Source organism: Heptranchias perlo, chromosome 43 (genome assembly GCF_035084215.1).
Source record: "Heptranchias perlo isolate sHepPer1 chromosome 43, sHepPer1.hap1, whole genome shotgun sequence".
NCBI lineage: Eukaryota > Metazoa > Chordata > Chondrichthyes > Hexanchiformes > Hexanchidae > Heptranchias > Heptranchias perlo.
This window is the reverse complement of record NC_090367.1, coordinates 2,333,468-2,347,714: the sequence shown is the minus strand read 5'-3', so window position 1 is coordinate 2,347,714 and position 14,247 is coordinate 2,333,468. Positions and strand designations below refer to the sequence as shown.

The 14,247-nt window shown below is 42.2% G+C and overlaps 1 protein-coding gene across 4 annotated transcripts in view; it reads right to left on the bottom strand.

Moving 5' to 3' along the window:
- Positions 1-14,247, bottom strand: part of LOC137306405 (ADP-ribose glycohydrolase MACROD1-like) — a 631,024-nt gene that overhangs the window by 240,501 nt on the left and 376,276 nt on the right. The window lies entirely within an intron of this gene.

The window sequence follows — 14,247 nt, the reverse complement described above, 5'->3', positions numbered from 1 at the left end:
AGTTGTATGGGGCCTTACACTGCTGTTACTGGAAACACAGCCTCGGGCTAACAATTCTTCCCCACTAAAAGATTTGTGGACTCCTATTCATCCTGTTGGAAATGTTAAAACATTAATAAAAGATACTCTAGCAAACTGCAAAATTCATTTTTGTGTGTGTTTATTATTCCTTTAAAAGCTTTATTAAATCCGTAGGAAATAGAGTTGTGACAGGCAAGCTTCATTTAGAATAATGCCAAGCCACGGCTTGTGCTCTTGATGAAATGAATCGTTCTTTTCAATGGCATGAATGATTTTTATTCAAGTTTCAAATGTAATTTATATAAATTCAGCACCGTGTAAAAACTCTCAATAGCATCGTTGGAATACACACAGCGCAGCCAACCCAATATAAAGGCTGTCTGAGCCAGCCATTGAATCCCAGTGGGTCAAACTCCTACCCACTCACTCCCATTGTATAGAAACCCGGTGGCGTTAACTCCTTCCCACTCACTCCCATTGTACAGAACACCAATAGGGAAAACTCCTTTACTCACTCCCATTGTATAGAATCCCAATGGAGCAAATTCCTTCCCACTCACTCCCATTGTATAGAATCCCAATGGAGCAAATTCCTTCCCACTCACTCCCATTGTATAGAATCCCTATGGAGCAAATTCCTTCCCACTCCCATTGCATAGAATACCAGTGGAGCAAATTCCTTCCCATTCACTTCCATTGTATAGAATCCCAATGGAGAAAACTCCTTCCCACTCACTCCCATTGTATCGATTTCCAATGCATTAAACTTCCATTAACTTCGATTGTATAGAATCACAATGGCCCAAATCTTTTCCCATTTACTTTCATTTTATAGCACTCAAAATTGCAGGGCATCTTTAAGGTACTCAATTTTCGTCCCTTGCTAATGGCAGGGACAAGTCCAGTTAAAAGCTGCTCATGTGTCCATCAGAGAGTGGTGTGGGTAAAAATCTGGTGCGGATTGAGAAGACTGAAAAATGAAGGGATCAAACAGGAATCTAAGAAGGTATGGAAAAGAAAAGTTCATCCAGCTCACCCTGTTATTGAGGACCCACTCAGACCATCTCAGCCACTAAGCTTTTGGTTCAGTGAACAGTGCATTTCCTTTTTGGATGCCATTTTGAAGTTGTTCGTGCCTCGTTAACGCCAATTTTGACTGTTAAAAGTGGCCTCAAAGGTTCTTCCCTACATCCATCTTAATGATTCCCTTCATGATTTAAAACAAATCTGGATCATGTTTGCCTCAGACTGTAACTTTAAAGAATGTGAAAGTTAAAATAAAGGAATTAATTAAACCATCTGATGGAAGAGATGTAAATTGGGGATCCGGTGCTCCCTGTCCCCGGCCCCAGAAGGAAGATGGGTGGATATCAGACGACCTTAGAATCATCTCGCCCATCACAATGCAACCGATTCATGACCATACTGGGCGCTTGGCTGCCCACCTGCTTCCCAGTGAATCGTATATGGCATAAAGAAAAGAAAGGCTTGCATTTATATAGTGCCTGTAACGACCTCGGGATGTCCCAAAGAGCTTCACAGCCAATGAAATACTTTTGAAATGTAATCACTGTTGTAATGTAGGAAACCTAGTAGCTGATTTATGCACAGCAAGCTCCCACAAACAGGAAAGAGATAATGACCAGGTAATCTGTTTTCGTGGTGTTGGTTAAGGAATAAATATTGGCCAGGACACCGGGGGTATCTCCCCTGCTCTTCTTCGAATAGTGCCATGGGATCTTTTACGTCCTCCTAAGGGAAAAGATGGAGCCTCGGTTTAACATCTCATCCGAAAGACGGCACCTCCGACTGTGCAGCCCTCAGTACAGTACTGGAGTGTCAGCCTAGATTTTATGCTCAAGTCTCCGGAGTGGGAATTAAACCCACAGCCTTCTGACTCAGCGGTGAAAGTGCTACCCACTGAGCCATGGCTGACACAAACACAGACAGCGAGAGAGAAAGAGAGGAGAGAAAATAACCAAAACATGAGACGTAAACACATTACCAACTTTTAATGAAAGAAACATGCAGAATTTTTTTCATCACGATGAAACTGAATAGAAGGAGGAAAGATTTTGCTTTCAATCTGTGTATCTGCCTCACTACAAAAGCATTATCTTGATGTTCAAGTCACACCATTCTGGGTATTCCATTTCTGCGTGTTTATCTTATCAGAATATTTTTTCAAACTCACATCTTGTATGGTGCTTTTTAATGATGAACACAATATCAAGCAGTTTCAAAGAACGTGTGTACGATAATCTTTTCTTATTGCCCCCTACATAGTCTTTCCTTGTAGCACATGTTCCCAATCCCATTTATCAGTTTAGTTGCCCTTCTTTGTACTCCCTGTAAAGCCATAGTGTTTCCCTGTAGATCTTTGGGGAATTGCACAGCTCACTCCACAGCACAAGAACAAAACAAGCAACCTCTCCACACAATGATGTTGAGAATGCCAGTGATGGGTTATGCTCAAGGCCTCCCGAAGAGGCCTCCCGATGCCCACCTAAACTACAGTGTTTTGAAGTGGAATCATGCCCGGAGAACAAATGCAAAGCAAATGCCAGTTGAATCAATGACTAATGTCGGCTGTCCCTAATTTGACCCTTTGGAATTTTTGCCTTGCAAAACAGTATCGTTCCTTTCAGATTTTTATAGACTATATACATTTATCTGCATTTTAAATTATTTTCAATTTACAGAATACATTCAAATTCCAAACACATGATGGTTTTGTACAAAGATAAAGCTTTCATTGTTGCATGTTGAAAATCATCAGTTTAGTACAGCAGATCCTCCCTCTGCGCGGCAGCCACAATCTCTCTGTTTCCAGGGTACGGACAAAAAGTGCATTATAGAGAAGGCCGTGATGTGGTGAGATGTTTCATATGGTTTCTCTAGTAATGAGGGGAGCTGTAAACAGCAAGCATTGTATCTGAGGTCATGGTGGAGCAGCGGTGGTTAGCTTGCAGTCTGCTTCCTATTCCCTCCCCTTTACCCTTACAAACTGTGGTTACAGCTCTGTTCAAGTTGCAGCCCAATTCTGTAGGGTAGCCACCTCTCCAGTTTTCAACTGGATGCTCCAATTTATCAGCCTGCTGTCCAGAAATGTCTAAAATGTAACCCAAGTACCAAAAGCCTGGTTTGTAAAACAGGAAGTTAATTTACCTAATTACTTCTTCGCCTTATTATGTGGCAATATTAGTCAATAGTTTTCAACAAATTTTCATCAGTAGCACAGCAAACACCAGAACTTGTGCCACACTCACGCACCCCCTGCCTATCATGGACCTTGTCTGGTTTTGAACTTGGTAAGCAATGGTAGCCCCAACCCAAAGAGGAAAATATAGCGCTTACTTTTTGAACTTTCGCTGTGCGGTAATAGCAACAAGATCATTAACACGCTTGTATAAAATTGTTTTATCCATTATTTCATAATCTGAAATTCAAAATAGCTCAATGCCTTTGTTAAAATAGCAAACAATTTGTGTTTGTTATTAATATTACACATACGTCAACTCCTTTAACTGTTAAAAGCAAGCTTCAAAACCCAAGATCTGGTTGGAGTACCTGTCAGTTTCTTGCATTATCTTGGTTTTGTTACCACGGTAAATTAGGGTTGCCGACTCTAGTTGGGCGTATTCCTGGAGGTTTCATCACATGACCTCCCACCTCCAACTGCCCCACCCAGTCAAACAGCACTTTTTCCCCCATCACCAATATTTTTAGAGCTAATAAATAAATGAAAGTGTTGAAAGAAAATGAAAAAACAAACAATTTGTTTTAATGCCACTATGATTTTCTCCACGGTTGCTTGCAGCAATGTCCAGAAGATTAATATTTAATTCCTGGATATTCCAGGACAATCCTGGAGGATTGGCAACCCTACGGTAAATATAACATTTGCAGGCGGGTAACTGTGCTCAGCAGGGTTTTAAAAACAGACTGTGCTGGAACTTGTCCTGCCCGTGGCTCCCCATTGCAGCTATAATATCAGTTTTGAACCGAAGGTTAGGCACGTTTTCCATTTTCTGTCACCGAGTCTCAGCATCAAGCCCTCTCAGGTCAGGTACAGCGCAGGATGTGAAACTCTGAATGTCCTGCTCTGTGCTCAGTTAGGGGATCTAAACCAGCACAGTTATAGAGATACTGCTATTGGTCACTTGTCCCTGGCCTAGGGATAGGGAAATAAACCAGAGTTTCCGCTCTTGGTCACTAGCAAGTGACACCATCTTGCATATGTGGATATAGGTTGTGGATGGGATCATGCTTGGTGGTGATGCCTTCCTTCGGTTGAATAGCCTGCTCATACTCTTCTACTTCACACATGAAGAATGGCTACTTTGGTGGTATATCGGAGGACTGAACTGTAGCTATATAATATTCAACCCCCTTGAAGAGAGGAAAAGAAAAAGGGACAAATAATGGAGAGGCGGGGGTTGCCGAAAGAACTTCCTGCATGGCAAACCAGTAGAATTGTTCGGCCGCTTGTAGTGACTCTATTGCAATTTCCCTGTGTCACTACCTGGATTACTCTTCTTTCCTGTTCCATTCAGATACCCACTGCAGTTTACAAGTACTCCCCAGTTTTTGTAGAGAGAAAGAATGACACACGTCCAATTATCACATCAACAGACACAGAAATCTAACTTTTTCAATAACTAAAGCAACCAATTCTCTCCTGGTGCTATACTGAGAAATTATCAAAAGGAATTAAGTGTATCTCCACTAATGCCTCAGTGGGTAAAGGCACCACCCAGAGTAGCACTAAGCTACTAAGTCACTAATCCAAGATTTTATCCATAGTCTGTGCTGAATTCACTGATCTGAATGGGGCACAATTGAGGTGCCTTTGGCAAGACAGGAACAAAAAAGTCAACCTAGGTTCCCAGTCCCGATTGTTATCCAGTGATACTGCTTGAAAGTCCACAGGTGAAAGAATCAGGCTGCAATGCACTCTGTGGTCAAAAAGGCTGCCATACCCACACTGTCTAGGCTCCCACATGAAGATACAGCCACCAGGGAGGAGGTACTGGGTTTGCTGGTGCTGGGAAATCATGCCACAGGATGAGTCAGTGTTTACAAAAAAGGGAGAAAAATAACTTTAATAAAAAACCACTGATTTGTATTTCGCAGCATCAGAGTAATTGATAAACAGAACTGGGATTTTGTTAAATATTCATCGCAGCATCATCATTTCACATCTCAGCAGGTTAACCGCCCTGACAACTTCCTGACCCCTGAGCAGCAGTCAGATATAATGTTATTTATGGAAGGTGAGAGAGGTTTATGAGTTAGCTGTCCCTGAAACAGATCCCCTCTAATGGACACACACATACACACAAAATTACAGCCCAACATGTACGATTAAATTTCAATCAAGGATTAAAACTAGCCTAATGTTTATTAAACAGATTCAAATTATTTTTCTCCCACTGGACATCTTAACTACATTAAGTACAGATAGCAGCTCTTACAAGATTGCAATTGCCCACTTCATAAGATAAAGCCAGAACTGTAGAAAGATTTATTAATGTGTTTTAAATTTTAGACGGTTTCAGATTCCCTTTTAAAACTTTCAGCCCTGGAGCAATTTAATCCACAATAAATGTGAAGCCACTTTGAACAGCAATATCATTTTAATATTTTGCTGGGCGCAATGGAAATCAAGCTCAGCTCCCTGCTTGCGAAATTACTTTTTATTTTTATTAATGAGACGACAGTTCACTTCAAAGGAGATTTTTCTACCTAACCTAGATCACTGGAGAGTAGAACTGGGCACAGGATAGATGAGAGCTGACAGGGAGGGAGTCGCTTGGGAGACTCCAACTGATAGATTCTCCTGACCCACACAGTTCCACCAGGACCTGACAGTACCATTGTTTTAATCTTTCCTTTTTGAACAAGTATGATATGTACATCAGAACAAAATCAGTATAGAATAGGTTTAAAGTTATAAAATTACTTTAAGCAGCTTTCTCTTGATGTCTGTCCAATAAGGCACACTTCAGATGAGTGCCAGATTCCCAGATATAGAATTACCTCCCCTGACGATTTGCTTCACTCCCCTTATTTGATTTCATGACTATCAGCGAATTCAGGATTTTGAATTTCATTATCTAGATAATGAAATATAAAGCTGCTATTCATATTCAATCACTAATTTTCTTTCTAAAAATTATTTATTCCTTTTTCTTCCCTCCTCTCCTGAAGGTGCTGATTCTTGCTGGGGTTGGGGTCGATGGCACTGGCAAATATAAGCATGTTGACATCCATACAACTGACAACAATGTAGAAATGGTTCTTGGATCGTCCAATCTGCTGCTGGAAGCATTGCTTCCCTCACTGATTTCTAAATGTGCTGATTCAGTTCAATGGCTACAATTAATCTCAGCATCCCTGGACTAGAAAGGGCAAAAAATCAGACAGGGTTTCTGCTCCTGATCACCATCCAGCATGCCTTGCTGGAAAGTGCACATGTGCATGCCAAGTGAGGACAGGATCAGACTTGGCTATGGTGCCCCCCACAGTCAAATAGCTCGGGGACGCTGTCGCATGCAAATTGGCCACGTGGGTGGAGTACCAGAGGGTTGCTGGTGCCCATGAAATCAGCAAGTGCCAGTATCTTCAGGCAAGGAAGGGAGGGCTAAAAAAAAGAAAATTCTGGCAAGAGCCTCTCCCTGAAATGTGAACACGCTTTTCTCTTTCGAATGCTGATGGAACTGCTGTGCACTTGTGATAATAGAACAGAAATCATGCCAAGCTTCCAAATTACTAGTCGCAGAAGTGTCACAGGAGTGATGCTGGATTTATTCCATGGGTGTCTCCACTCTCCCTTGCAAATTCACTCTTGAGTCAGTTAGTTAAGTGGTGACTCCCTGCAGTGTGCCTTATTTTTTAAAAATTTCATGCTGGTGAATTGTCACATCGCTGGGCTTTGAAATTATCTTTTATGTTCACAAAATAATCAAAAGGCAATTTTAAATATAACATCACATCAACCAGGCCTTAGGGCTGTAATAAGCACACTGTGCAAACATGATGAATTGGTAAAAAGGCTTAATTTTCTTCCCAGCTTAGGCCTGAATACATAATTTCCTCAATATATAATATGTGACCTGCAGTCCTCACCTACTGCAATCAATAACCCCACAGCCCATTATCCATGTTCCCAGATGAAAAATGGTCATATGGGCGAGGTACCAGAGGACAACTGACGCCCGTGGAATGCACCTCAATAAGACTGCACTTCCGATCAGTTAAATTACTGTTACAGAAACTATACGTACATGGAACTAGAAGCGCTGACAACTAAATACCCTGATTTTCAGCATTCTCGGTTTTTCTTTCCATCTCCACTGTTTATGCTCAGTCACTTCTTGAATGCTGCTCTGTTCTTTGAGCTTTACCGGTGAAGCCACCTGTTTATACTATGGGCAGTTTCACCAATGGGAAGGAGAGAGGCATGGATGGATGTAGTGAAAACACCTGGCTAGCTCCCAGCTTGCTGTTTCTGGCCCAGTGACAATGCAAGTAGTTTAAACAGTATTTACCCATACGTGTTTCTCTCCTTGGCATTGTTTAAAAAAAAGCAGCTTAACCAAAAACACATTTTTTTAAATTAAAAACTGCAATCACCAACACTACATGGGTAATTTCCTTTCCTCTTCACTTTTGTTTTAAAAAGTTTTAAAAAAATAAATCACAAGAGCTTCATGTTAGATAAGTCGCTAGGTCTAAATCCTGGAACTCTCTACCTAACAGCACTGTGGGAGCACCATCACCACATGGACTGCAGCGGTTCAAGAAGGTGGCTTACCACCACCTTCTCAAGGGCAACTAGGGATGGGCAATAAATGACGGCCTTACCAGCGATGCCCACATCCCAAGAATTAATTTAAAAGAAGTCTCATTGAATCTACTTGAGTTGGGAGACATGGGATGGCTGGAAGTGCTACTTTAATTTGATGCTGCAATGTCATGCACCCGACCCACTGGATCTAAGTTGGCATAAAATTTGGAATAAACTAAACCAACAATTTTAGTTTCACTCCCATTACAGCCTCTCTTATCTGCCTATTACCAAAAAAAATAAATAAGGTTCTTTTCATTTTTATATATGTATTTTTTAAAACAGTAACTGTCATGCTATGTTCCCTCAACCTCAATTAAAATTACCGGATTCCCTTGCAACCGATTAACCAAACTTGCCTCAGGTCTCTCTCAGTGTCACTGCAACTGTAATCAGCTGGTATGGACAGAGGAGCCACCTCGGGTGATCTGTCCTTTGAATTTCTTTCCTTCCCATCAGATCAGATCATACGCATGATGATTCACTTGTATGGTATCCTCAAGCTTAACATGATGCAATCCCTGGAATATAGAAGGTTAAGGGGGTGATGTGATTGAGGTTTTTAGGATTTTGAAAGGAATTGATAGGGTAGATAGAGAGAAACTTTTTCCGCTGGTGTGGGGAGTCTAGCAACAGGGGACATAACCTTAAAATCAGATGCAGGCCATTCAGGAGAGAAGTTAGGAAACAGTTCTTCACACAAAGGATGGTGGAAGTGTGGAATTCTCTCCCACAAAAAGCAGTAGATGCTAGCTCAATTAATAATTTTAAATCTGAGATTGATAGACTATTGCGAGCCAAGGGTATTAAAGGATATGGAGCCAAGGCAGGCAAATGGAGTTAAGATACAGATCAGCCATGGTCTCATTAAGTGACGGAAGAGGCTCGAGGGGCTGAATGGCCTACTCCTGTTCCTATATTCCTGTGATATCTGAAGATCAAGAAATCCCTAGCCTAGTGGTACAAAAGCTAATGTGAGCCTCAACTGCTGTCCCTGAAATAGCTCAGCACAGTCCAGGAATCAAACCCGAGACCTTTCCAGTTGGTATGGCCAAGTGCAACATCAGGCACTAACCATTGCCTATCAAGCCATCGGGGGAGCTGGAAATTAGTTTTAACACAGTAGTAGATATTTTAGTCCATGAGAGTCTCTCAGCTCAATATAAATCTTGTCTTTTGCACAAATTCATTATTTTAAGCGGTGAACAATCGCAATACTGGGTTAAGTTGTTTAATGCTACACTCTCCATTGAGCTGCTAGGTTAGGTTGTGACAAGGTATTCTTTCAAATTGGAAAGCAGTAAAACATCTTCCTTTCAGGATGGGCTAACATTACAACCAACAGACCTCAATTAAGCCTGAGTAAAATAAAGTGTGAATGCCTATAGGTTACAAACACTCTCTTTCTAGAAATTTCACAGGGTCTAAACCAGAAGTTAAGTAACAAATATGTTGTGCATTCCCAGAGTATTAGCCTAACTTCAAGAAGTAAAAGGTATTTAGAGAAACAAGACTTCTGCCTGCTGTGGCAGTGCTTGTGATGTTATAAAAAGATGAATGCAGTAGGAAGGTCCCAGGTTCAGTTCCTGCTTTCTGCTTCTGGCTGATCTGAGCCAGGCCAGTGGTATGGGTACTATAATTGGCACAACATTTCTGGGCTAGGGAGAAAAAAGAGTCAAGGTTCTCTTTCCTGATCGCTGTTCAATGACCCCTGCTGGAAATGTTCCTGTGTGCAAGTCAGGCTCAGCTGTTATGTCCTTCCACGGTTGAACTGCCTGCTGATGCTCACTGCCACGGCTTAACTGAAAAGTGGCCACTTGGGTGAGGTAACAGAGGGTGCCTGGCAGTGAAACTGTACCCTAGCACGAGTGAGTGCACTGAGGAGAAATGGAAATTCTGATAGAAAAGGATTGTTTCTTTCTCTCTTTATGCTGACAATTTACAGTGAGCACAGGCAGAAGGATTTGGCTTGTTTCACTAATAAGAGGGTTTAAGGAGGATAGAATTTGGTGTGGTTGTGATGATCCCCATGATGAGTAGCCTGCTGAAACTCACTGTCTAGGTGCACACATGACGGATGATCACTTGAGCAAGGCACAGGATAGAAAGGAAGAAAGAAGTTGCATTTATATAGTGTCTTTCACAACCTCAGGTCTTCCAAAAGCACTTTGCAATCAATGAAGTATTTTTGAAGTGTAGTCACTGTTGTAATTTAGGAGAGGTGGCAGCTGACTTATACACAGCAAACTCCCACAAACAGCAATGAAATAAATGACCAGATCATATGTTTTAGATGTTCGTTGAGGAATAAATGTTGGCCAGGACACTGGGAAAACTCCCCAGATCCTCTTTGAATAGTGCCATGGGATCTTTTACATCTACCTGAGAGGGCAGTCGGGGTCCTTGGTTTAACGTCTCATCTGAAAGACGGCACTTCCGACAGGGCAGCACTCCCTCAGTACTGCACTGAAGTGTCAGTGCGTATGGGTACTGTCACTCTGTCCCTAAAAACAGATTCTAGTAACTTCCCCACAACAGACGTTAGACTAATAAGTCTATAATTTCCTGGTTTATCTCTCCCTCACTTCTTAAAACTCCCACCCGGTCTCCCAGAAATTCCTGACTCAGAGGTGAGAGTGCTACCACCAAGCCAAGGCTGACAAAGTTGCAGTGGAATTTCATTATTCAATGGGTTAAAAATACTCTCATGTAGCTTTTTGATGCCTCAACAAGTTTATCCAGTGAGTAGCTGAAGCATACAGACCAGGAAGGTCTCAGGTTCGATTCATAGTTTGTACTGTTAGCTGTTCTTGGCAAGCTGGCAGTAGGGAATGCTATAACACCACTGAGTTAGGGGAGGGAAGGTCAGACTGGACTCCTATGTCTGATTATCATTCAGTGACCTTTGCTAGAATTCCACTGTGTGGGCACTGAGCACAGGATAAATGTTTTGTGGTTAAATAGTCCGCCAAACCTCACCATCAAGACTTGTACATGAATAATGCCACTTGGGTGATGTGCCAGAGGGTGCCTGGTGTCTGTAGGATTTTAACCAGCAAAGAGCGAAACTCCTTCGACAGAAGGGGAGGAGAGGGGAAGAATAATCCCATAAGGAAGCCTGCAGCCCACGAAATTACAATTTTAGGAAATTCAATTTCCTTCTTGCGGATCCAATCGAAGAAGGAAATTTTCCAACAGGAACCTATTAAAGCATAGCACAGGGACAAAAGCATCAAGAACATAGGTCCAAAGTTCTCTTTTCTTCCTGCCCTCTAACCCATCTTCTTTCTCTCACCACATAATAAAACCGTGCTCCAGCATTTAATAAAAAGAAAGTGATACAGCTTTCCTTTGCTGAAATACCAGACAGTGGTCAGGCATAACAAACTCATGATCAAAGGGGAGTTTTAGCCTTTGAGTAACACTCCAATATGCAGCCGTAAGATTCTTAGTGGAGGCTGCCTGTTGCTTCAATCCCAGTGCCATTAGTAATGGGATTTGGAACTAATCTACCTCGAGGCAGTCTGTTAGCAGAGCCTGCTGTGCTGTGGACACGATTCTGTGCTGCCGATTCCCCTGCAGGGGTGTGTTCCTGATCTTAGCTGGGTCTTCGAGGAAATGGTGTTAAGTAAAAGTGAGTTTCTTTTCTGTTTGAAACAAGGGTGAAGTAGGAGGGGGAAATTGGCTCACACTGCTCCTGGGTACCATTGAACCGCTGGCTTCAGAAAGGAATTGACCGAAGCTTGAAAACAGTTCATTTAGCCAGCTTGTTTGGGGAGAGAGTGCTGTGTGCCCACTGGATTTAAAAGGGAAAACTGAACAAGAAAGAAAGAAAAAAAATTGCATTTATTTAGTGATTTTCACATCCTCAGGACATCCCAAAACACTTCCAACAATGAATTACTTTTGAAGTGTAGCCACTGTTTACGTGGGCAGATGTGGCAGCCAACTTGCACACAGCAAGATCTCACAAACAGCAAATGAGATCAATCTGTTTTGGTGGTAATGTTGATGGATGTTTATTGGCCAGGACACGGGAAGAGCTCCCTGCTCTTTGAATCGTGCCATGGCATTTTTATGTCCAGCTAAACAGGCAGATGGGGCCCTGGTATAATGTCTCATCAGAAAGGCAGCATCTAACTCCTGTTCTGCTCATGCTCCAACTCGGCCTGATTCAACCATACAAAATTAAGGTAAATCCTGAGTAAATTTGCATGTTTTTCAATAATTGCTGCTTAACTAGCAAAAAAAAATGATAATGCTAGATCAGTGGTCATGATGTGCATTAAATCTCTGTACCCCAAGGAGCAATTTGAGGAGTGTAGCAAAAGTTAGCACCCACTGTATATACACAAACTAGATTATTGGACCATGACAGACAATTAACATGTGTGCTAGCTCTAATGCTTAGAGCAAATTAAACCCCATAGAAGGCAATGGACAAAACTGATCTAAGCAAATTGCTCACTAGTTAAAAAATTAGTAAGTTAGGGGTAAGAAGGAAAGTCAGGTGGAATCTTTTCACCCAAAAGTGTATCGTGAGATAGGTTGTCTGGAAAAGCCATTGAAAGAGATAGTATAAACGGACTCAGTGGGCAATTTAGATGTGTGTGTAGGCAAAGAAGGGATTAATTGATGTGGTGAAATGGGAGTAGGTAGGATTTCTGTATCAGCGCTCCCAGCATGGAGCTTAATATGACAGCAGCGCAGTCAAGAATTCGGGTGAGGAGATCAGTGGGTCCCACAGGATTTTCTGTCCATTAGAATCATATAATCATAGAAAGGTTACAGCAAGGAAGGAGGGCACTCGGACCATCGAGTCCACGCCGGCTCTACGCAAGAGCAATCCAGCTAGTCCCACTTCCCCACCCTTTCTCCGTAGCCCTGCAAATATTTTCCTTTCAAGTACTTATCCAGTTCCCTTTTGAAGGCCATTATTGAATCTGCCCCCACCACCCCCTCAGGCAGTGCATTCCAGATCATAACCACTCGCTGTGTAAAAAAGTTTTTCCTCATGTCGTCTTTGGTTCTTTTGCTAATCACCTTAAATCTATGTCCTCTGGTTCTTGACCCTTCTGCCAATGGAACAGTTTCTCTCTATCTACTCTGTCTAGACCCTTCATGATTTTGAATACCTCCATCAAATCTCCTCGCAACCATCTCTGTTCAAGCCCAGCTTCTCCAGTCTAGCCACATAACTAAAGTCCCTCATCCCTGGAATCATTCCAGTAAATTGCGTCTGCACCCTCTCTAAGGTCTTCACATCCTTCCTAAAGTGCGGTGCCCAGAACTGGACACAATGCTCCAGTTATGGCCGAACCAGTGTTTTATGGAAGTTCATCATGACTTCCATACTTTTGTACTCTATGCCTCTATTTATAAAGCCCAGAATCCCGTATGCTTTTTTAACTACTTTCTCAACCTGCCCTGCCACCTTCAACGATTTATGCACATAAATCCCCAGATCTCTCTGTTCCTGTACCCCTTTTAGAGTTGTGCCCTCGAGTTTATATTGCCTCTCCTCGTTCTTCCTACCAAAATGTATCACTTCGCATTTTTCTGCGTTAAATTTCATCTGCCACATGTCCGTCCATCCCACCAGCCTGTCTATATCCTCCTGAAGTCTATCACTATCCTCATCACTGTTTACTCCCCTTCCAAGTTTTGTGTCATCAGCAAATTTTGAAATTGTGCCCTGTACACCCAAGTCCAAGTCATTAATATATATCAAGAAAAGCAGTGGTCCCAGCACTGACCCCTGGGGAACACCACTGTACACCTCCCTCCAGTCCGAAAAACAACCGTTCACCACTACTCTCTGTTTCCTGTCCCTTAGCCAATTCTGTATCCATGTTGCTACTGCCCCTTTTATTCCATGGGCCGCAATCTTGATGATAAGTGGCACTTTATCAAAAACCTTTTGAAAGTCCATATCCACCACATCAACTACATTGCCCTCAGCTACCCTCTTAGCTGCCTCATCAAAAAACTCTATCAAGTTAGTTAAACACAATTTGCCTTTAACAAATCCGTGCAGGCTTTCTCTAATCAATCCACACTCGTCCGAGTGACTTAATTCTGTTCCGGATTATCTTTTCTAAAAGTTTCCCCACTACTGAGGTTAAACTGACTGGCCTGTAGTTGCTGGGTTTATCCTTACACCCTTTTTTGAACAAGGGTGTAACATTTGCAATTCTCCAGTCCTCTGGCACCACCCCGGTATCTACGGATGTTTGGAAGATTATGGCCAGTATCTCCGCAATTTCCACCCTTACTTCCATCAGCAATCTAGGGTGCATCCCATCCAGGCTGGGTAACTTATCTATTTTAAGTACAGGTAGCCTTTCAAGTGCCTCTTCTTCATCAATTTTCAG